Source organism: Leuciscus leuciscus, assembly GCF_965113295.1.
Source record: "Leuciscus leuciscus genome assembly, chromosome: 3".
Taxonomy (NCBI): Eukaryota; Metazoa; Chordata; class Actinopteri; order Cypriniformes; family Leuciscidae; genus Leuciscus; species Leuciscus leuciscus.
Window position 1 is genome coordinate 49576145 of NC_138727.1, and position 26133 is coordinate 49602277.

Genomic DNA, 26133 nt, shown 5'->3' on the forward strand with positions numbered 1-26133 from the left:
TCGAGGTGTAAGATCACAGATGAAGGTTGTGCTGCTCTGACTTCAGCTCTGAGATCAAACTCACACCTCAGAGAACTGGATCTGACTGGGAATCTTCTACGAGATGTGAAGAGTCTCTCTGCTCTAAAAGATAATCCACATTATAAGCTCAAGACACTGCAGTAAGTATTGATTCATATCATATAATATAATAATGTCACTTGAACTAGTCAATCCTCTGATGTGTCAGTAATGCATGTGTTACTGTCTGTGTTTTATTTACTGACAGATATTAAATGATGGTGAATATGGAGCCACTATAGAGACATCATCATCATCAACACTGAAGTCACGTGACCTTTACTGGATTTACTGTATATAAATGTACATTAATGTTTTGTATAATATCTAATAAAGTTTTCTTATCATTTATCTATTATTAGTGAATTGTTTTATTTATTTTTTAATCATCCATCTCAGTGAAGTGAGCAGCTCAACACAATCACAGTAACAGTAATGAACTTCAGAGCTGAGTTTCATCTGGGTTTCGGGGAACTGGATTATTTACAGGGTTTAATGATGATTATGATTTTAATGTCTTTCTCAAAAGTCTTCCTGAGATTTGATTGATGCTCATCTGAAGAGGATATTTGCCAAAGTCACATTATTATTGTTGTCTTTATGTTGGTGTGTGTGTGTGTGTGTGTGTGTGTGTGTGTGTGTGTGTGTGTGTGTGTGTGTGTGTGTGTGTGTGTGTGTGTGTGTGTGTGTGTGTGTGTGTGAGTGAAAGTCAAATTATTATGATTAAGGTGCAAATGTCTGTCATCACATGATCACTACGAGTGAGCCTATATTTATCTCTTCAGAAACAGCTAGTGCTACACCATCAATATTTACACTAAATCAGTTATTCCTTTCCGTACAAACACATTTTAATATTTAAATTAGGCTAATTATAGCATATCTTATACACTAAAGTAAGTGAAGTTTGCTCTTGGACAGAATGGCTTCTCAGAATTGTTGATGTTTGTAAATTTACAATTGAATTGTGATTAAACAAATGGCGGGAAAGAGCGTTAATCACACATATTCTCAAATATATCCAACACAATCTCAGCCAACAGTCAAACTAATAGTTCATATTGTAGCCGCAAAAAAATATATACCGAGCAATAATAAATGTCACAGAACACACAAACAGAAGAAAAAATGTGATAATAATAATAAAAACAGTTATAATGCAGACATTGACAAAAGTGTCCTCTAAACTTATATAACAGAAAATATCAGAATAGATCCGATCGATGCATTCGGAAAGTAGACCAGACATTTTAATAGAAATACAGCAAACATTATACAGAATTCAAAGGAAAGTGGGATAAATGAGAAGTGCAGGAAAAAACATGAGAGATGAGATGATAATATCAAGGATGAGATTTGGACATACAAGACTAAACGGTACACTTTATAAAATGGGTAAACATGATACGGGAAGCCGGTGTGAATTTTGTGGGCAAGAAGAAACTGGAACATGTTATGCTATACTGTCAGAGATACGAGCCTGAATGAAGGATTCTAATGCAAAAATTCAATTTATACTAGGAGATATTTTACAAAATGACTCTGGAAATGAATGTTATAGTTTTATTTTTGTAATAACTAATTTGTGGGAGAGGATATAAAAATGTCATTTTGATCCACACTCCATACCAGTCGTTGGCGGTAATACACCAGTTTGTTGTTTGTCAACCGCCAATAAAATCTGAAAGAAGAAGAAGATCCGATCGATGTGATCGGTGATCTTCTCCTCTTCCTGACACTCAATCATCGCGCTCTGACATCTACACTTCTGCCTGCGGATTGCGGAAGCAGGAGTCGGAGGACAGGCGGTAATAAAGCGTTTTTTATCTAATATTTATCCATCTTTTTTTTACATATATATTAACCCTTTCATGCATGAATTATGATACCCTCAGTCAGGATTTTTTTCCTATGTGTTTTTATTGCTCTTAGGGCATGAAAAACAAGAATTGATTTTTATTTAATTTTTTTACAAATTTTTCAAAGAGATCTTCAGATGTCCACTTGAGTGGACAGCATGCGGTTGGTTTAAACTGAAGATATACTGTATTAAATATAAGACAATAATCAAACAGATAAAGTGTGTGAATTTAACACACTAATCAATGCAATTATATCAAATAATGTGAAAACTATAAAATATATACAAAAAATATAAATGCAAAATATTGCAATGGCTTCATACAACTTCATACAAGTTGCACTTTGCGTATCTTTGATATCAGAACATGAGGACGTGATTCCATCAGAATTTTCTACAGCCTGTCAAGGTACAACTGTGGAAACCACTCAGATGCTCCCTCCAGTGCACCAGAGTATGGAGATTTACCCTTATTAGCTGATAATTCTGATTATGTTCAAGATGGACATGCACATTTCTATCATAGCCCTCCTCTGAGAAAACCTAGCGATACGTTTTTTCAATCTCATCTGAAATGATCAGTGTTGGGGGTAACGCATTACAAGTAACATGCATAACGCATTCAGATTACTTTTTTGATGTTACAAGTAAAGTAATGTGTTACAAGTAACATGCATTACCTAATCAGATTACTTTTTGATGTAACGAGTAAAGAAACGCATTACAAGTAACATGCATTACCTAATCAGATTACTTTTTGATGTTATGAGTAAAGAAACGCATTACAAGTAACATGCATTACGTAATCAGATTACTTTTTGATGTTATGAGTAAAAAAACACATTACAATAACGCACATTACATAATCAGATTACTTTTTGATGTTATGAGAAAGGAAACGCATTACAAGTAACATGCATTATGTAATCAGATTACTTTTTGATGTTATGAGTAAAAAATGCATTACAATAACATGCATTATAAAATCAGATTACTTTTTGATCTAACAAGTAAAGTAATGCATTACAAGTGTCATACATTATGTAATCACATGACTTTTTTCGATGTCAATGAAAATTACATTCTAATAATACAAATACATTTATTTACAGTAGAAAAAGTCAATGCATATTAAGTTTTTAAGTTTTAAATTTCAAAAACAATATTCACATTATAATTATGAATTGTATCTGAAATATAGCCATTGCATGCATGACGTCCACTACAGTGGACATGTGATTAATCAGAGTTTTCTCTCAATCTAAAATCAAAACTTGGAAAATTTTACTGTGATATGACTCATTAGATATTGCTTTATGCTGCAATATTTTTTTTACCTACAAGAGTCTCCTAGGATAGAAGGAATGGGTGGATATTCTGGAGCAACTTGGCATGTCTGACTGACCCTTGGCCATCTTGGTTTGGAGGGGGAAAAAATCGAAACACAAAGGCTTGCCACTTGATTGCAATTTATAGGATGATGCACCAGGGTCCAATGAAGAGATTGATGTGCAACTTTGCCATAAAAACCCGTGCAAAATCAAGAAAATGCTTTTTTAATAGCTGTCCACTGTAGAGACCACTATGCGTGAAAGGGTTAAAGACTGTTTAATGACTGTTGCGGGCAGAAGACACTGTTTGAAGGATTTAAAGGTATGTCATTGTCTGTTTTCTTCTGGTTGATGTTTATATGACGTCTTTATTAATATTCACCTTTTATTACTCATACCTAATAAGTTAATGTGTTATTGTTTTAAACATGGTCGTCAGGTGTGTTAAAATCAGTTTAACATCAGTTATAATGACTCTTCTGTTCATGTGTTTTAAAGCATCAGTGTTTTTTTTCTTCTGGTTATGATCCAGTCAAATCTGCTCACCTTTATTTATAACTCTTTATATAATACAAAGTTTCAAAGCAGCTTCACAGTAATATATAAGTCTACTGGATTTGACATTGCTGATCTGTTTAAGCTTTTAATTAGGCTTTCTTGGCTGGCATCAGTTTTAATTTCATCCACAGATGTGAGTCTCTTGACTGTCACGTGTGTGCAGAGATAAACACAGTTGCTGCGTTCCAAACCGCATACTTCCCTACTATTTAGTATGGGAAAAAGAGTAGGCGAGCGAAAAAGTATGTACGAATCCAAAAGAGTAGGCGAGAATTACCTGGGTGACGTACGAATTATCGCGAGATTCGGACTTAAGTGCGTTCCAATATGCCTACTTTCCTACTATATAGTAGGCGAAAACAGTACGTGAAGGAAGCAGTACGTTCGAAACATCAGTATTCATAAAAGAGTAGGCGAGAAGTTCCCGGATGGCTTACTTCTTCCGGACAGATTTTTGAGTGCTCATCCGATGGATACTCTTCTATCCCAGGAGGCCACGCGAGAGGATACGTCATTATAAAACATCGCAGAGATCAGCGACGCGGGTGCTTTCAAACGTGAGTAAACACGTTCCTTTTGTTAAAATTGCACGAGTTGAACTACTGTAGAGTAAACTGTTGAATTGTTGAAGGTGTAAAGACGTTACACAGTATAGTATAGTTGTGATTTTGCTGTAAAAACACGTTTTATTATGTATAACGTTAGCTAACAGTGGAGCTCCAGTAAAGACACGTAAGTTACGTCTCTAAAGTGGATTTACATAAACAAACCATACATCAAAGACGCTTATTTTAATAAATGTCTATTTACATCTGACAGGAAAATCTTGAAATATCACAACATGAAATAGACATCTGAGTGAAATGTGTGCTATTATGTAGAACAAATATATAAAGTAACTAACGTTAAACATAAGTTATCTATTTTATTTGTCCATTACTGTTGATAAATTGAGGAACATTTATGTTGGATAAAAAGTTAAAACAACCTCAACATGTAAATGTAGTGCTGAGCTCATAAATCACAGAGGTAATGTGAATCTTGTCTGGATGTTACAGGGACAGATGAACAGATGTGTTTATCCGGTGGAGCTCATGAAGCTGAATGCTGCCATCAAAGGCTTTGAGTGAGTACAGAAATGAATAACAACAACTATTTCAATATTACCGGTAAGTTGTAGTTTATTTTAATTATTGTAATTTCAAACAGAGCTATTACATCACCTTTCTGATTATTGATTTCTGTGCATTTGCTGCAGATCTTTTGTGGTGGAGCAGGACCTGCAAGGGAAGATGATGGCGGCATTTGTGGAAAAAAAGCGTTTTTGTCTTCTAAATAATACTGAAATCAAATGACATTGTGTGGTTAAAATGACTGCTTTTGTGTTATGTTTGTGCATTTTGTAGGATCTGAAATGTCAGCGGGCTGGTGTGAGCACTGAGGATGAAGAGCACAGAGCTGAATCCTAGAGATGGTCCCTCCATCACTCCACTTGCCTCAGATTGTGAAGCACAACACATCACGCAACAACCTCCGGCACGAGGGAATGGCTCACCTCTGGCGGTCAGCTGATTCATCAGAATAAAGCCGCAGAATGGGAACCGCTGTGTTGAGACGGCAGAAGGATGTGGGGTTCAGTGCCTGTAGTCTACATACATGATTGTAGTTTGAATAAAGCTTTGTTTCATGTGTTGACTTATGCATTTGTTTATTATGTGATGGTGACTTTCATTCATTCTTTTACTAATTTATTAATATTTCTCATTGTTGTCAGTAAATAAAATATAATTATTTAATTAATGTTTTATTTAATTGTTTGAAAGAAAATGTAGATATGTTCATTATATACACATCTAGAGTGTATTCAATCATGCATAGCTATGTCATATGACATACATTACAATTTGTTTGTTTTATTGAATTATATAATTTTCAGTAAAAAGTCATATAATTAAGTATTGGTCAGCATTTATCGTTGTTATTATTGTATGTTTTGGGGTGGGATAGAAATGCAATTCATTCTGAGGTAATATTAATTTTTAATATTAATGATACTTAAATTTTTTGAGTAGAAAATCAACAGTTTTCCTCCAAAGGCAAATCTTCGCACAGCTGCCCTTTGTGCCGACATTACAAACGCTGAGGAAACCCGTTCTAGGTAGGGCTGTCGAGTTACTGATGTTATGAGATCTGTAAAAAATCTCATTATGTATGCAAACCCATAATATATATATATATATATATATAATGGGTTTGCATACATAATATGAGATTTTTTACACAGGAAAAAAGAACCTACAAGGTTGAATATCTTAATATATATTTTCTTAAATAATTCATTATAATACATTAAAAAAAAAAACATTTTTTGTTATTTATAGGCCTGAGAGATGAAACGACCGTTAAATTCAACAAGAAAAAGAGGAAAAAATAAAGCAGTTAGCCACTTTTGCTTGTGGATGAAAATATTTGGATATAAAAAATTAAAAACATATTCAAGAGATGACAATTTTGGGATTTCGTAATAAAAATAAATAACATCGTTAAGGATAAAACGGTAGTTCACATTAGTAGGGTTAAATAAAATAACTTAAATCAACCCTAAATGTATTCACAAAATAAATGGGCAGCAGTTTCTTCAAAAAGACCACAAAATGAGCAAGTTTAATCAATATCAAGATTTACGGATAGATGAATTAAACGTGTCCGTTCGAATCTTTTAAGTTGTTGCGCGTGTGATTACGTGTCGTAGGTCACATGATAACGTCAACATGGCAGATGTCCGGTTCGCATTCATACTCAACGAGATTTGGCTATAAAGTACCTACTCTTTTAGCGCTCGTTAAGTAAGTACTCATTGAAATTAAGTACCTACTCATTGAGTATGCGGTTTGGAACGCAGCCAGTGTTGATGTTCTCTGATCTCCCAGCATGCAGTGCACAGCCTCCTCTCCTCATGAGCTCCCGCAGACGGGCAGCGATCGGGCCAAACTCACCCAGTGTCCCGCCAAGGACTCGTCCTCCATAGACAGCGCCTCTGAGCTGGGCGGCCCCAGAGCGCTGACCTTTGACCTGCTGAACATGGTGATCTGCTTCAAGCGGATGGCCATCTTCCTGGAGCCCGTCACAGACACGCTGGAGGTGCTGCGGTTCCTGCTCGGGTGAGACACGGCCCTTACAAATCACACTGACACCTGCACATCTCGCACTGCTTCTGTACTTCAGGAGACTGTATCATGTGACTCTCATCAGAAGGCTTTTGTGTTTGTTCCAGCCAGTTGTGAAACACATCTCTGAGTTGTTTTTGATGCTGTGTGTCCCAGTGTTCAGCTCTGATGCTGTGTGTCCCAGTGTTCAGCTCTGATGCTGTGTGTCCCAGTGTTCAGCTCTGATGCTGTGTGTCCCAGTGTTCAGCTCTGATGCTGTGTGTCCCAGTGTTCAGCTCTGATGCTGTGTGTCCCAGTGTTCAGCTCTGATGCTGTGTGTCCCAGTGTTCAGCTCTGATGCTGTGTGTCCCAGTGTTCAGCTCTGATGCTGTGTGTCCCAGTGTTCAGCTCTGATGCTGTGTGTCCCAGTGTTCAGCTCTGATGCTGTGTGTCCCAGTGTTCGGCTCTGATGCTGTGTGTTTTAGGTGGAGGATGCCGCTGTGCTCCCTGTTTTTCATCTCTCAGGCTCATAAAGACTTATTTGCGGTCAACTATGACAGAAAAGAGACTATCGAGTTTGGCTGTACTCAGCATTGAATCAACACGCACAAGGGCATTAGATCTAGATACATTTGTGAAGCGTTTTGCTGAGAAACATGGAAATCGCCGCATTCAGCTGTTAAAGGCATGACAACTTCATGTTATTCTCACTGGTGAGCCTTTACAAAGCTGGTAAAACTCAACAGAATCTGTACTTTAAATTTCTGTGTTTATATCTTTGTTTTGGCAACTGAGAACCTTTAATAAAACCAAAAGTGTGAGAAACAAAGTTTAAAATGTGACACTGGTGTAAATGGTGTAAATCCTGCTGAACATGAAGCAGTGTTGTTATTGTTGTTTTATAATGTTTCTTCTTTTGTATATACAGTATAAAACTGTCCAGAAACGGCCTGTATGAACCTACTCACAAAATGTTTTCGTACTTTTTCAGACTGGGAGCTAAATGTATTTTTATGTGACTTCTTTTCAGGTTTGTGGAGATTTTGATGTAACATACCCTTTGTAACTCTGTGAGCCTTTTTGTTGATTTGTTGATACAGCAGCTCATATTTACATGCATGAAATGTCCCTTTCATGTCGCCTTAACTACTGTGAATATTGTATATACTGTACTGTATTTCTCATCACTTTTTCAGTAAAGACCTCATCTGTCAAAAAAAAATTCAAGTTACTGAGGGACAAATGGGGAGTAAACAATAAAAGCGATGTCCAGTACCTTGTTTGAGTGCCGTGACCCATTTATTTCCACAGTGTATTTATGCTCACTTTAGTACAGCTCAGTCCATAGATCTTCATGGGTAAGTTTTTCTTTGTATAGTTTCTTCTTGTACAAATGCTGCCACTCATCACCTGTGTCCTTAATGCCTTTCCTGTGATAATGCCCCTAACTTCTATCATACTTCTATCTCCTATTAAGTGAGATCACATTGTATGGTCACTTATTCCTAATATGAACTGTTTCACATGAAACCTCAAATGCAAGACATTGATTGCATGAGATTAAGTTTGTCTGTATGAGTTTGTAAATGGCAGCCTGTGCACTTTTGTAGTGTGTACATACTATTTCTCATCAAACTGTGATAACTGAGATTAAATTCAGTATACGTCTGCCATATGTTGCCGTGTGTGTGTGTGTGTGTGTGTGTGTGTGTGTGTGTGTGTGTGTGACTGAGAAAGGTGTCCTTCATTGACGTAAGTGCTGCCACAAACGTGCCAACATGCGAAACTGTCTCGAGAAAATGAGAGAGAGAAACTTGGTTACTTCATTCTAGAGTTCATAAATATATAGGTTACATCATGTATAAGCCTAGGCTACATAAATCTTTAAAAAGTATCATCTTTAATAATTAGGTGATTGTTAAAATTATTAAAAGCTTCAAGCATGATTTGTCTTAGAGTCTGTCACTATTCCATATTGTTTTAATAATTTCCCAACAGAAGACCCTGTATTTGACTCTGCATCAGGAAGTTGTACTTTTCCATTACGTAACATCAGCTTCCTGAAGCAAAATATTAAAGATGAACATAAATTGCTATGAACACAAATTTCTATAAATGTCTTTATAATTTCCGTCAACAGAGGGAGACATAGGCCAGTGTTGTAGTCCAGTTGGGTAGTGCTCATATTAAATAATACTGTTACTGAGGTGATAAAAGCACCACATTTTACATGAAGCTTCTTTAAGACCTTTTTTTTTTTTAGGTAAAACTTTCAGGGTAATGGCCTTTTAAGACCACTGAATAAACTTCCTTTTGTTAATTTGTGCTCAGGCCACTAGATCTTCCAAATTATAAGTGTAAAAAAAGAGTGCCGAGACACCTTATACCTCAAAAAACCTAAAAAAAAAAATCCTGTATTATATAGGCGTAATTATTAAAAACGGCAGCAAAAATGCTTAAATGTTAAGAGATCTTGGTTTTCTCTTTTATTTTTCAATTCAACTAGGTCATTCATATAGCTATCTACTGAGTTTAGTTTGGTCATTAGTTTTTAGGCTGCCTCACATCATTAAATCCTGTTTGTGTGTGACAGTACATAGCTAGATGTACTTTCAGTTATTTGGGTTTCCTATTGTAGACGTGTTACAGGTCAGAATGTCTTGATTCGTTCGTTCTTTTATGCTTACATAACATTAGTTTCTGAAACTTCAACATGGAGCTGAACTGGGCTATGTATTATTAGCCAGAAAGACACTTCTGAACCCCTGAGATGTCCCTTGCAGACACCTGGGACAAGTGGTGATAAATCTGATGCCTATAGATCATTTCTTGCTAATGTCGAGCAATTCAGGGCGATTGACAATCTTCCAACTAAACTCTATTTTGGGAATGATGAAACTGCTAGCAATTTTGCTTCACATTCTGATTCTTCACACAAATCTTGCCACCTAAAGTTTATCAATTCAAAGCTTATGAAAGCGACAAAGAAGAACGTGCGGGATGCTGTTGAATCTGGAGGGGGAAAGCCAATGAAACGCCAACAACTGGATGTCCGGAAGTGCTTCTTCTGTGAGGGTGTCATAGGTCAAGGTGCACTCCGTGAAGTTTCAACATTTGATACTTACAGGAATAAGGGAAGCTCTGAGGAAGAGAGATTTTGATGAAGACGCTCTCATCCTGGCAAAAGTTGCGAAGATTATTAAAAATGACATATTCAACCATACAGGCTTCAAATTCACTGGCTCCTTCCCAGAAAGATATCAAGAAACCTCACTTCCTTCAAGCCTAAAGTCTCTTATCTCGAAGATAATGAATGGCTCCAACTTTAAAGATCAAGAGAAATGTGAGGCTCAGGCTTGCCTCACAATGGGACAAGGCATTCTTTATAACACAAAGAAAAGGGCAACACCCACTGCTGACCAGACACAGCCTTGATTGTGAACCACCGCTCCCTATTTACATAGGCCTTAATGTACATGTACAAACCAGAAGCAAGCAACTGGTCCAGCAATGAAACCAAATGGGTATTAGCATTTCATATGACAGAGTTATTCAAATTGAAGACTGGCTTGCTAAAGCCACATGTGAACGCTTTGAAGTTGATGGTGTTGTGGTTCCAGCTTGTCTCCGGAAAGGGCTCTTCACAGTTGGTGCCCTTGATAACCTTGACTATGACCCAAGTTAAACCACTTCTGTAGGCTCCTTTCATGGTACTGGAATCAGCATGTTTCAGTTTCCAACTAAGGATGACTGTGACAGAGACCACCCATTATGATACCACCTTTTGAAAATAAAAATAAAGCTCTTCCTGATACTTTTGCCACTGTCCCCGCTGTAGCTCTGACAAATACTTCTGTTTCAGTGCCAGAGTGTAATGTAGTTACAGCTATGGGCTTATTGGATTATGCAAGAGAAGAGGAAAACAACTGGGTCAGTCATGCACTGCCACTTGTAGAGAAGACAGAACTGGCCAGTGATGATGCAGTTGCATGGTCTGCATATCATGCTTCAACCATTGGTGGAAGACCCCACCAGCAAAATGTGCACTCCTTCCTCTGTTTTATGAGAAATCTGCCACTCCAGACATGATTAAACATGAATGCTCTTAGACAAGCTATTGAATTTCCTAATCCTGGGCAAACCCCAGTCACTACATTTGACCAGCCTCTTTTCGCTCTGGCAAAGTTCACAATCTCTACTGTCACTTCACAATCTACAGCAGAAGCTTTTAGGCTTATTGCTGGCCCCAAAGATGAAGAGACCTTTATCACTTGGAGAAATGACATGCTGAAGACAAGTCCTACTTTCATGTATTGGGACCAGTTTGGATGACACCTCCAGAAGTCCCCACAGCCTCCAGAGAACTTATCAAATGTTGCTGTAAGGGGGATTGTTCCTGCAAATGTGCCAAAGCAAGTCTAGACTGCTCACCTCTTTGCAAATGCAACTGTAACCACTCATAATTATCAATTACAGGGCCAATAAAGATCATATTGCTAATACTTTGACATGTATTGAAACTTTAGTTATGTAAAAGTTCATAAACATAAATAAACATATAAAATGTTAACTTTGGGATTCATTTGAACACTTTATCTTGTGCAGGAACTTGAAAGTTGCTGTGAAAATTTTAAGCATATTTCATTGATAATGATATACTTCTAATATGACGTTACAAAGGTTTTTTTTTTTTTCGAGGGCTCCTGGCCAAAATTACACTATAGACCCTGAGGAAACACCATGCATAAAATTTGGTGGTTTTATCACCGTAACGGTATTTTCACTACGCCACCGGACTACTGCTTTCATCAGAGAAGTCATCGTGGGAGCACTGAGGTGGTGTTCATAGATTTATGGATCCTCCACTTCTCAGGTAAAACTGATTACATCAATATACCTTATTTTTCCTAAAGGCCATAAACATTTTTATTAAAAAAAATATAGACAGAAAACATGAGTAAAATATTTCATTTCACAGCTCATCCTGAACTTAAAGAAGGTTGCAGTAATAGACATAAATATACTATATGGCAATAACAGCCATGGTCATCAGCACCTTTTTGTGAAAAGTATCTTTCCTAACACTGTGATCCAGTGCCTTGACTTAAAATCTGTCCCAAAACCCTGATCTCTCCATTCCTCCTTCTCATTCTCTTTCTTTTTCCTTGAGTCCACTTTTTTAACTGCTTCCAAATATGACAACTTATTTCCTTCTCTTTCCTTTTGAATTTCTACTGCCCTCTTTCTAACTTCACATCCTCCATATGCCACATTATGCACCCCACCACAATTACAATTTTTTTCTTCCACATTACTTCCACATTTTGCATACTCATGTTCTTTCCCACAATGTGCACATCTCTTTTTGGCTCTGCATATACAGTATGACCATATCTCTGGCAGTTATAACATCTCACTGGAGCACGCACAGATGCTCTCACCTGGAAGCTAACATATCCAACCATTACTCTACTTGGTATTCCTCTTTCAAAGCACAACATTACAGAAATACTTTCTTACTTCTTACCTTCCCTATTCCTTTGCAATCGCTTTGCTTCAATTACATTTCCTCCTTTTATATTCCTCTTCAGCTCTGTCCTCGTTACAGCCAATGGGACCCCTGTAATTACTCCACATATCCATGATTTTTCACCTGTTTGCTTAACTTGAAATCACTTGTTTACACACAACCTTCATGTTCATCACTTTATCCTTCTGTTCCTCATTTTCACATATTACCATAAATGCTCAATCTTGGAAGTACTCTTGCACACTTAATCTCTCCTGTTTGTTTTCTCAACTCATTTGTTAATTAGATTGGGTTTACCTCTTTTACTCCATATCCCTTTGAATCTCACAATCATTTTAATTTCCTCTGGCCTTCCACTTATTAACTCCCTTTCACTGTCCTCATCTATACTTACTGAGTCCTCTTCACAGCAAAATCCCCAGTGTTAAATGAACACTGCTCAGTGTTTATAAGAGTCCACACTCAGAGTGTTATAAGTAACACTGAAGCAGTGTTGAAGTTAATGAGATAATTAAGTGATTAATTGAGTGATGATTGAGCATTATTGAAGACACCTGATGTTAACAAGCAGAATCACTGAAGGAGAAAATCACTGATGTTATTGTATCATTTGATCATACAATTTGTAACTTTAGATTTAGTTCGGCTGCTGTAATTCAGTTATAACAGTCACATGAACAAAGGGAAAAGTGATCTAATGGTGTTGTTTATGTTTTAACAATAATTTTGTACCTGAATCACTGAACTCATTTAGAGCCTTTACTTTATTGATTATAGCAGCACTGTATTTGTACAGCATAATATTTTTTACATTTTCTATGTAATCCAAAGGATTTCTTCTGATACAATACATTTTTCTTCTTCTTCTGTCTTTTATTGGCAACCGCATTAAATAGAGCATTACTGCCATCATCAGGTAGCTTAGCTCAGAAACATTTTCTAAACATCCCCCCTGGCGCTGTGTGTTCACCTCATCCAGTTTCCACCCAAGTTCCCTGTAACTCCCAATAACTCACTATTTCCTTTTTTCAGATATCCTTTCCGTTACCCACACTATATCATCATACCTCTACCTCTCCTATATATGTGTAACGCTTCTCATCCGACAGCACTCAAATCACAGACGGACACGGAGAACTGCGTTTCATGCGTTGTATACTGTAACACAAGGAAAAACATATATCCTCTGGCGACAGTGGGCATTTACACATACATGCATCACCATCTTCAGCATCGGATAACTTTCTCTGCCATTGCTTAAAACAACATACTGCGACGCAGCGCAAATTTGTCTTAATAGAACCGTTTTAACAGTCAAGAATCAAAAATAAAAGCATACCTGTAACACAAGGAAAAACATATATCCTCTGGCGACAGTGGGCATTTACACATACATGCATCTACAAAAGCAAACAAAAATAAGAGATTCATTTGCGTTTGATTTGAAAAGATGGCGTCAGCCATGCAACGCACATATTGAGAAAGTTGCATCCAAACTTCACAAAGTTAGTCACATACAATCAACATCAATTTATATATTGTTACATAACATCCACAAACTCTATTCTCAATATTATTCGTGAAATTGACAAATATTTAGTTACAAAAACACTCATTTCACCAGAGCACATTTTACCTACCACCATCTTCAGCATCGGATAACTTTCTCTGCTGGGGGTAGGGGTGTGGCCTCACAAGTGAAAGGGCAAATTACCCACTAATTACTCATGTCGCCACAAGGGGTCACCAACAGTTATTAAATGAACAAAACAGTAATTTTGGTGAAAGACATAACATTTATAGGAACATTTATTTTATTTTATTTTATTTTATTTTATTTTAACCCTGTTACATATACACTTCTCCTACATTCTTTTAATTAATCCTGTTATTCAGAAACTGAAACAGTACCTTTACCGTACTATTTCCTATATCTGAGTCTAATATATTCTTTAATGTTAACTCTTTTCCTTCATTCTTCCATATTTCTTCTCTTAGCACTTCTCTTTCTGCATCGTAATCCTTACAATTTATAATCACATTCTCATTTTCAGACACAGACACTTTCACTCTGTCCACATTTCTCACACAATCCCATTGGATGTTTAGATATTAGATATAATTCAAACCTGTTTGTCCCATCCTTAATCTTGTAATTATATTTTCCTCCCTCCTGTTTCCCCCATTCTACCTTTTGCCACTTTCTTTTGAATTGCATATAAATGTCTTTCTTTAGTCTCACTATCCCAATACTGTTGCCACTTTTTAATCATTTTTTCTTTTATTTCTGATTTTATTTCTCTTATACTATGTGGTAACTCAATTTCTACCTCTTTATCATCTACTGCTTTATCTGCTTCTTCATTCCCTTTAATCCCCACATGGGCTGGATCCCTCATAAACTGTACTTCTATCCTATCTTGTTTTAACTCAAAGAGATTTTGAAGGATTTCAGTTACTATGTATTGCCTTGATTCTGACTTTTGGTTATCAATACTGACCATTGCTGAATATGAATCTGAACATATGACTTCATTTTGTATTTCCATTGCTAGCAGAATAGCCGTCAGTTCACCTGTATTTACTGACAGTTGATCACGTATTCAAGCTTTTCTCTTTATCTGTAACTTTGGACCATTGACTGCCACTCCTACTCTCCATCCTTTTTTTGAAGCATCTGTGTATATCTGTATATTATTCCGTACTTAAGCCCTAAATATTCCTTTGTTCTCATTTTTTCCATCTCATTACTTCCTTATTTTATTATTATTGTATCTCATTTTTTTTACCCATAAAGGGTAATGTGGGTACATCACTCTTATACACATCTATATTTACTTTATACACATCTATATTATTCTTTCCTTGTTCCCAACATATTCCTTGTATATTCTTTGTTGGATGTACCTCATCCTGACTCTTAATATTTGTCCAATATACTGCCATTAACTGTTGTCTTCTATTATCAAGCAGCATTTCCCACTGTAAAGTTCCTTGATTTTCCACTAGATGGCGTTATTTCTACCCAGATTGTTTATCATTGGTTAAATGGTTGTAATGCTCTCACCTGTGTTGAATCATACCTAATGATAAACCCTATTTAAGGCCTCACTGCCTTTTGTTCTTGTTCAGTCCTCATGTTAGCCAAAGCGTTGTCATTCCTAAGAATTTTTGGGTTTGAGATTTTTCCCCTGCCTTCTGTTTTGTTCTTTGATTACCCACATTTCCCAAACTTTATTATAGAACTCTAACATTACTTTCAACGATTCCTCGCTTAACTGCTTAATCATATAATAGCTGATTTCATCTTGACCAGGAGCAGTTTCTCATTCTCCTCAGTGCTCGTTTTAGCTCCGTCATTCCAAATGGGACATCCATTATATCATCTCTTTCTTCTCTTTTTTCCAATAGATGAGGATTTCTTTTAATATTTCCTCCCTTTTTCTCTTAAATTCTTCATTCAGATTTTCCGTACTGTTTACTTTTATAAATGTATTATAAAACATTTCTGCTTTATTACTGTTTCCTCTTCATTTAACATGGGATATTCTATCTCCTTCCTTATTCCATTCATCCTTCTGATCATATTCCATTCCTCTTCTATTGATTTACACTAAAAAAAATGAACTAGGATGGTTGTGCACTTTACATGATATATTTATATTTAGTTTACTTATAATAATTGTGTTTGTTGACTTGAAATGTTTTTTTTCTATTAAGGTCCACATAATTATGTCTCAACTCAACAGTACAAAATCCTAACGCGTTGTCTAAACACAAACCATTTATGTTAAGTAAAAAATTCTTACATCCAGCGGGTGGCAGTATAGTGCGACGCCAACTGCCATTTTGCCCTAACTTAATTTGATTGTGTTCAATCTGCTTAATATGTAAAATTTAAGTTTACTTAATCCGTTTGTGTTGGATTACATGAATGATTTGTGTTACATTAACTGAAACTGGGCAGTGCTTGTTAGTTCCCAGCATGCTTTGCATATGGTTGAATTAAGAGAGAATAAATGTTCAAATTAAGTGTTATTTTATGTTTTTTTGAGAAAATGAGAAAAGGGGAAGACTTGATAGTGTGTAATTGTGTTTAATGTTCAATTACATTGGAATTATTAGAACCATTTAAATTACAGTGGGTTACCCTTGTGGAGAAGTGTGGAGCATTTTGTTTGGCTGTGGACTGATCTGTTTACTTTTAAAAGCATTGGTTGAAGGAACATGTAAATCTTAGCAATAAAGATGCTAATATGTGCTACTGCTAGCAAATAGCTAGCTATAGTCTATCAATTTAATTATGTGTCACTAAAATAAATAAATGAAATATTAATGAATGAATGAAAATAACAAACACATAAATTGGATGCAAATTAAGTAAATTAGTTGGGCTGACACTATTAAATTAAGCTGTGTCCAACCATAGTAAATAAGTTGAATCAACCTTAATAAATTAAGTTGACCCAACGTAAGTACATTAAATTGGAATAACAGAATTGCATAATGCTGAAATAAAGCAAGTTAATCATGTGGAAATCATTTCTATGATTTTTTTATGTTCATTCAAAGAGTTATTTTTTTGAGTGTACTTTTCCCTATTCTGTCACAGAAATCGCTCCAATGTTGCCTTTTTGCCCTTCTTACCACAACTTTTACTTGTGCCTGTTCTCTCTTATATTCCATTAGATCTTCATAGTTACGCCTTCTTACCTTCGCTCTCCTTTTCCTTCTAATAGCTTCATCACACTCCTTATTCCACCATGGTACCATTTTATTCTTACTTTGCTTTTAGGAATATTACTAACTGCTGCATTTTTCAGGACCCCTATAATTTTCTCACTTATACTTTAGCTTCTCTGTCATCACCATTTCTTACATCTATGTCTAAACTATCCTCCACCATTTTCACATACACAGCAAAATCCCCAGTGTTAAATTAACACTCCTCAGTGTACATATGTGTCCACACTACAGGGTGTTAAAATTAACACTGAAGCAGTGTTGAAGCTAATGAGATAATTAAGTTAACACTGAAGCAGTGTTGAAGTTAATGAGATAATTAAGTGATTAATTAAGTGATGATTGGCCATTAGTGGTGACACCTGATGATAACAAGCAGACTCACTGAAGGAAAGAGAAACAAGAACAGAAAAAAAGAGAAACACAAGAACTACTGACTTTGAACCATTATTGCACTTATTATTTTACCAGTTTGACTTTATTTCTGTCATACATCTACACACGGTCTTATTTAGATTTAACAGAAGTTTAGATGGTAATGTTTTATGGAATGTTTTGTTTCATGTCACCGGTATGGTGGTCAGTGTTTGCTTTTGTTGGGCTATTGACCCTTTACTATTTAACATTAGTATTTATCTGGCTGCTCCAACTCTGTGTTTATAAAGCATATGTGTTGTGGCAAGAGAAACTATGATTTGGGCTGTGTTTCCTGAAAGCATTGCAAGCCTAATTTGATCGTATAGACCATTTGTTGCAGTCGGTCTGTGATCAAGTTAGGCTTAAGATGCTATTGGAACTGCAGCCCTGGTTATGATTTGATGATGAAATTACTAGTGACCTGTTTTACTAATGGCACCCATCATTATAAACTGATTATCTAAATGTTCTATTATTTTTTTTCACTACAGTAGTTACTTCGGGCAATGTTTAAAGATCTGAAGAATTTTAAATCACACACAGACATCAATAATCTACATATGAATCTCAACAATGGTGACAATCAAACAAATTCTTAATGTTGCAGTGCATGATGGGAGCCACCAATCAGAACGCATCAATGGCTGACATCATGCATTGCAGCATGAATAAATTATGCAGCTGAATTGTCCTGTAATTTTAATGGTTTTTCCTGTTTGCTTTTATTTTGCTATTGTTTTGTTCTGACTTTAGTAGCTTGTTTTGTGATGTTCAGAGTTGATCTGTTTGTCACTAGTTTGTTTATTGTCACCATTGTTGAGATTCATATGCTGATTCTTGAATTCTGTGTGATTAAACACAATAACTTCTGTGCACAAAGTATTTTAAAAAATGTTCATATTGCTGTTGGATCTCAAACTGTAGAATCTCAGAGCTACAATTAACAATGCTAAAACAAGACATTAAGCATATAGTAAAAAATTTAGACTCTGAATGACATCAGTGAATCGGACACTACATGATGATAATGTCTTTATCATCAAAACATATTGTGAGCAGGTCATGTTTTCTCTTGCAGTAACAAATGTGCTTTATAAACACAGAGTTGTAGCAACCAGAGAAAAACTAATATTAAAAAATGAAAAGGGTCAAGAGCCCAACTAAAGCCACCACTGACCACCATAATGGTGACCTGAAAAGAAAAATTCCATAAAACATTACCGTCTAAACTTCTGTTGAATCTCGAGAACTTTTGTCGATGTATGACAGAAATAAAGTCAAACTGGTAATAAGTGCAACAATGTGTAATGACTCGAAGTCAGTTGTAGTTCTTGTGATTCTCTTTTTTCTGCTATTGTTTTTTCTCTTTCCGTCAATGATTCTGCTTATTAACATCAGGTGTCACCACTAATGGCCAATCATCACTTAATTAATCACTTAATTATTGCATTAACTTCAACACTGCTTCAGTGTTAACTTAATTATCTCATTAGCTTCAACACTGCTTCAGTGTTAATTTTAACACCCTGTAGTGTGGACACATATGAACACTGAGGAGTGTTAATTTAACACTGGGGATTTTGCTGTGTACTTAGTCCAGTTAGCTTTCTCATATTTCCATTTCCCTTCTCTTCTTTCATTTCTCTCTACACTCTTATTTATACACATTTCTATCAAAATAGGAAAGTGATGATCACTAGTACATTTCTGTAATACCCTCCAGTTAATTATTCCCCCTAACCTACTATTTGTTAGAGTTCGATCTAACACCGCTTCTTGACCTGTTCTCATCTATTCGTGTACCTCTCCTATCATTCAGACAGATCAAATTCATCTCATCCATTAATTCTTCAATCACCTGCTCGTTTCTATCAATCACACTTCCTCCCCACATATTACTATGGGCATTGAAATCCACACATTTTGAACTAAAAGTGTCAGCAGTAATGTCCCATAATGCACATTTGTGTGTTTTATTTTACTGAGATATTAAATTATGTTGAATTTGGGGCCAAAGAGACATTATCATCAAAACTGAATGGTATGGGTTAGTGTAAGGGGATATAATATACAGTTTGTACAGTATAAAAATCATTACGGCTATGGAGAGTGTTCACAAAGATAGCGAACCAGCCGTGTGTGTGTGTGTGTGTGTGTGTGTGTGTGTGTGTGTGTGTCTTATATTTCTATTAAGTGACTTTACATGAATTAAATATTTTTTGTGGAAGATCTATTCAAATATTCATCCCTTTCATACTGGTGTTGAGGTTCAAACTTTTATTTGTTGATTGGGATATTCATAAAATTAGTGTATGTTGTATGTATTATTCGCATGTATTAGCCCAGGGATGGGCAACTTCGGTCCTGGAGGGCCACTGTCCTACAGAGTTTCATCCCTGTATTTTTTACAGTCTGGTATTAGCCTATGGTTGTTTGATGAACGCATGTTCCTGCTTGTGATTCTTGATCAGACCTGTAGAGGACAGCAACTCTTTCAAACTCCAGCAGTACAAACGCAGTTTGTCGTTTCCATATTCGTCGTCTTTTGTTTTTAATGACATTTCAATCTAGCCTACTTTGACGCAACAATGTGCGAGCATAGAACAATTGGACCATTCAGGGGAATCTCTTCGTCAGCTATATTTGATATAGAGGAAAAGATTCATGCTGTTTAAACTGTTCCTCCGTAAGAAACCGGAAAAATGAACTTTACGCCCCTTTCCTGCTCATCTGAGAGGCGGTGTCCATCAAAGTGAAAGTAAAATCCATCGGCTTACGCAGCCATTAAATGAAAACATCAAAAATCATTTAGATTATCTTAATGTAACATCAATATGATCAGCATGACCTGTGACGGATAGATTTTCAAACAGGTGAGTCTTACAGATACGGTTTAAGTATTGTTACATTTTAGTTTTGTGTTTTTCTACCTAGCGCTGTAGCCTACACTCCAGGGCCATTTTGTTTAGCTAATTACCTGATTTTTCATTAATTTTATATAAATCTAAAGACATGGTTTAAAGTAAACTAATGAATTTGCATTCAGAACGCCAATATGTCGTTCTAGAAAAGATTAACGATATTGAGACTTTCTTCTTTTTAAAATCAACAGTTCGACTTTTGTGTTCGAATATTTAGCTGATATCATATTTTTACAGGAGTTTCAAAGAGTTGGTTTTCTCTTATAGATATCCCACTAAGCAAAATGATGTTCAAAATACGTATTTTTTATGTCTTTGTCACAAAAGCGTACGTTGGACGTCTTTTGGACATAATTTTGCTTAATGAGATATCAGCACAATATAAAACTCTCAAGTTTTTCTTCTGGCACAAAGCCAGAGGTGGAGATTCCAGGGGTCAGAAAGTAAAAGTCCTGCCATATATTTATTCCACCCATGAACTCACACAGCAAAAACTCTAGTGTTAAATGAACTCTCCTGGGAGTTTATTTGGCTCCAGACTCAAGAGTGTTAAAGTTAACGAGCTAATTAAGTGATTGATTGAGTGATGATTGACCATTATTGAAGACACCTGATGTTAACAAGCAGAATCACTGAAGGAGAAAAATCACAATTTTAGACACCGTTATGGAGATTAGTGTTTGATTTAGTTGGGCAGTTGACCTTCAAATGATTATCTTTAGATTTTGTTTGGCTATTGATCTGAGTTATTACAGCCAGATGATCAAAAAGAAAAGGTGATCAGGTGGTGTTGGTTATATTTGAACATAATCATAATTTGATCTGAATCACTGAACTCAACTAGAGCCTAATCTCTGACTTAAATGTATATCGGTCATTACAACATCACAGTAATTCTACAGATTAAGTTCCAGATTTTTCCATATAATTCAAATTATTTCTTAAAAGTTGTTCTGATAAAGAAAAAGAAAATCTTTCTTTAAGGCACACACAGACATCAAGATTCAGTGTATGAATCTCAACAATGGTGACAAAAAGAATATTCAATTAGGAAAACAAGACAATTCAGATCATAATTTATTCATACCGCAATGCATGATGGGAGCCATGGATGAGTTTTGATTGGTGGCACCCAGAATGCACTGCAACATGCTTTATTATTGTCACCATTGTTGAGATTCATACACTGAATCTTGATGTCTGTGTGTGCCTTAAAGAAAGATTTTCTTTTTCTTTATCAGAACAACTTTTAAGAAATAATTTGAATTATATTGAAAAATCTGGAACTTAATCTGTAGAATTACTGTGATGTTGTAATGACCGATATACATTTAAGTCAGAGATTAGGCTCTAGTTGAGTTCAGTGATTCAGATCAAATTATGATTATGTTCAAATATAACCAACACCACCTGATTACCTTTTCTTTTTGATCATCTGGCTGTAATAACTCCGATCAATAGCCAAACAAAATCTAAAGATAATCATTTGAAGGTCAACTGCCCAACTAAATCGAACACTAATCTCCATAACGGTGTCTAAAATTGTGATTTTTCTCCTTCAGTGATTCTGCTTGTTAACATCAGGTGTCTTCAATAATGGTCAATCATCACTCAATCAATCACTTAATTAGCTCGTTAACTTTAACACTCTTGAGTCTGGAGCCAAATAAACTCCCAGGAGAGTTCATTTAACACTAGAGTTTTTGCTGTGTGAGTTCATGGGTGGAATAAATATATGGCAGGACTTTTACTTTCTGACCCCTGGAATCTCCACCTCTGACAGTAAGTAATGTGGTGCAGTGCGATGATATTCGCGAGTTTAGGCCATTTATTTTTTGCCATTTATGATCAAAATGTTGTCATGTAAAGAGTTGGCAGGTATTGAAAGCACCAGTATTATTAATATAACTATGTGGTTTTACTGAGGCACACTGAAGCTGTGTGATACCACCACAACCTTATGTATCCTCATATTTAGGATTTGGCCTTTTAGGTTAAGAATTAAAAGTTGGTAAAATATGATCTTAATTCACATGGCTCAATTTCGTAATTTCCTGAGAATGACTAGTGGTAGGCCTAATTAATTTAGCATAAATATATTCCCTTCATGTTTTGTTTCAGTTCACATTCATTACATTTAGATAATTTTCTATTTCTTTTAAGAAGACAGAGAAGACAGGTTTACAGTTTGAAATTTTGCATTTGTGAATGTAAAATTTGCTTAGGAAAATAATTAAATTAATAACAAAGCAGATATTTTCGTTTGTGGGGTCTGAGTCAAAATACCCAAATATAATGTTTCTCATATGTATTGAGAAGCCTGGCCAAATCTTACACTTGACAAATACATCAATATCATTCCAAAGCATCTGAGTGTAGTGATACGACCAAAATAAGTGAACCACTGTTTCATCAGAATTCAAACAAAAAGAGCATGTTAGCTCAATGTCAGACTTAAATCTTTGTATAAATTTCTTAACAGGATAGAACCTGTTCCCTCGGAGTCTTGAGGACATGAACAGCTCCGGGTATTATGTCATGGGTCACATGATCTCAAAATTATGATTATTTCGTGAACGCAGCATAAGCTTGTTTTGGTTCAGGATGAACTGTAAAAGGTGGCTGTATGGACGTTATAATATGACAAAACTATTTGCATTGTGTAAATTAATTGAATTGAAGTGTTATGTAACATAATTGAATATTATGTGGCATTTTACATAGTTCTGAATTAGATTTTTTTTAAAACTTGAATATTGAACATTTGAAATTTAACACAATTGACATGTTTTTATGGCAGAAATTTATAGACATGCATTTTCAATCAGTGGATTTTTTTTGGTTCTGAATTCTTAGACTGCAAATATCCAGTTTTTAAAAAATACAATATCAAGTTTTCAAGATGAAGAAGAAATTCTGAACATCAAATTCAATATTCTAACATTCAAAATGCAGAAATTCAGATCATACAGAAAGTAGGTCAGAGGTCATCCACAGCCACAGGGATGAGTTGGCCTAGACTAGAGAGGGTCCCAGAAAAGTCGAACGGAGCATTTTGGCCAATTACAGCTGCTGTTTGTTTGTGGTGCTCGGTGACTGTGTCCACAACTCTGCATTGCCTGAAGTTTGGTTGATCGTCGCTGATTCCGCACGAACGTGAAGGTGTGCTGCAAAAGTCACGGTGTATACGTCACGCATACGTATTCCGGTTGTGCGCGTTGAGTGGGCGAGACCATAGATATACATAACAAAGGCTAGATGTCTCGTCCGCGCTGCTGGCCAATGGAGGTCGACGTCCGCACCTGGCGGCCATCTTGCCACAGTCAGCTCGCTCACTCGTAGCATTGTGTTTTAATGGTGCATGTACTTTTTAAATAACCATAACTTGCTCAATTTTCTACCGATTTTCAAACGGTTTGGTTTGTTATAAACATTAGAGATGTAGTTATGACACTGCATACTTATGAATAATTATAACCATGGACTTCCATATTATATGAAAATAACATTGAACAGAACAGATAGGTGTAATGAATATACACACGCACAAGGTATTTATGTTATGTTAAATCAATATATAGGCTACTAAAACTCAGTGTACAGAATGGCAACATGATATATATATATACTGTATATATATATATATATATACACTTTTATAATATGAATATTACTATTATAATAAAATAATTTGAATTATTACATGTTTACTTTAACTTCTTCAGGGTTGGGCCATTTCTAGGCTTTTCCCCCAGACATTGCACTGTGCCTACTTCAGAGATCACTGTTCCCACCTATTTTGGCCTACCATCAAATGCCTGACCTCTTTAGAAAGCTGAGACCCTGTAGTTTCTTAGGAAGCAATCAGAATAATTGTGAAGTGTGAAGTACTGGCACAGAGTTATAGAGGCTAGAATATTGTTTTTTTTCTTTCTGCCGGATAACAAGCATATCTGAACTGAACCTAGAGCCAGCTAATAATTACAACCACATCCACAAAGATTGTAATTTAGACAAAAGATTAGTTGTAATAAAATCGCTATTGGTGTCAGTAAAACCTATATAATTGAACAGCTCGATTGTGGTCTCAGCCTTGATAACTTGCGCAAGTAGCCGTGATACACAACTATGCTGTATGATTAAGTCGTTTTTCGAAAAGAAAAGCTGCAATTTCAACATGTTCAAGCATCCAGAATTATAGCCACGTTAATAACATTTGTAAGAAACCAAACCGTTTGTAAATCCGTCAAGATTTCAGCGAGATAAGTGTATTTGTGTTTGTGCAGATCAATCACCTTACATCAGGTACCACAGAGCCTGCCAGAAAGCTTGCCTGTGACAAGATGGCCGCCGGTGATGACGTTAGAGACTCCGCCGTAAGACATAAAGGCCTAAATTAGTTGCTGTCATTTACAAAATTAGTCTACAAATAGCAGATATAAGCCCTTTTAATGAAAATAAAGGTCCATTTTTAATAAAAAATATTTTAGAGATTGTTAATTTAGTTGTATAGCTACATGCTCTCATATCCATATATTTTGTTCTAATGTCACATGTAATAATTTCAAGGTTTACTGTGTTTTACACTATTCTTTTGTAGTGTGTTTTGTTGAAGTGTACTAAAATAAACTTCGTCACGTGTGTACCTTACTACTTCTCACCGCTGATTCCTGATGGTTTAGAGGACTAAATTTCTCTGAGACGTCCACGGGCGATATGTGTACATTTTTTATATTTATACCACTTCTATTATTGTTTGCTATCAGGATGTGAAGAGAGTTTTAACCAGAATAACAAAAAGTGTTTATGAAATAAATTGCCTACACTGTTAACCCTTGCTGTAAAAAAAGGCCAAATTCTGACAATATCATACCATTTTCCATTAAAACAGTAATATACCATGGTCTGGGTGAATACTCGATTCTGATTGGCTGCAGGGTGTCTATTAAAAAGTGATAGAGGACTAAGGCCGGTGACACACTGGATGCGTGGCGTAAGCGTCTCAGCTGCGTGGCGTGTCCGTTTTTATTTCGGCTCCCATGTTAACAGGTTAGAGCTTGCACACTGCCCGCGTGTACCGCGCGTCTCAGGCGCGGCTCGAGCCGCGCGGAAAACGCGTGCATGCTAGAAATAGAACCGACGCCTATTTTTCACGCGACACGCAAGCGTCTTGGAAGCGTTTCCAAGCAAAATTGAATAGGAAAAGATGTTTATATGACATTTTGACACGAATACATATTAATAAATGTAATTTTGATGTTTGAAAGTCTAGGGTTTGACATAAATGCAAATATAAATGCAATTTTAAAAAAATATTATTGATTTTCAAATACTGCACCTGTCAATACAGAACGAAATATTCTATAGCCTATACTGCCGTCAACACTGCCGACGTTGTCTTTGCTGCTATATATATTTATGTTTAACATGAAGTATAGGCCTTCCACAACTCTCTCCCCATATGTCAAATATATCACCAATGAGGCTTATCATATGTCACCTAGCAGCAGCAGCGCCGCGTCAGACACGCTTCTGGTGTGCAAAGACATGGAAAACGCCACGCACA

General features: G+C 36.0%; 1 protein-coding gene and 2 long non-coding RNA genes across 4 annotated transcripts in view; 2 read left to right on the top strand and 1 right to left on the bottom strand.

Moving 5' to 3' along the window:
• LOC309494997 (uncharacterized protein) overlaps nt 1-26133 on the top strand; it is a 730899-nt gene that overhangs the window by 344634 nt on the left and 360132 nt on the right. The gene's annotated exons all lie outside the window — the stretch shown is intronic.
• Nucleotides 1-26133, bottom strand: part of LOC309495024 — a 214082-nt gene that overhangs the window by 163273 nt on the left and 24676 nt on the right. The gene's annotated exons all lie outside the window — the stretch shown is intronic.
• Nucleotides 2141-5501, top strand: LOC309495027. Of its 2 annotated transcripts, XR_014204514.1 has the most exons (4): nt 2141-3574; nt 4301-4367; nt 4869-4936; nt 5069-5501. It is a non-coding gene; the product is annotated as an uncharacterized lncRNA (long non-coding RNA). The 2 variants fall into 2 exon arrangements; XR_014204515.1 differs by lacking the exon at nt 2141-3574 and having other exon boundaries at nt 3589-4367.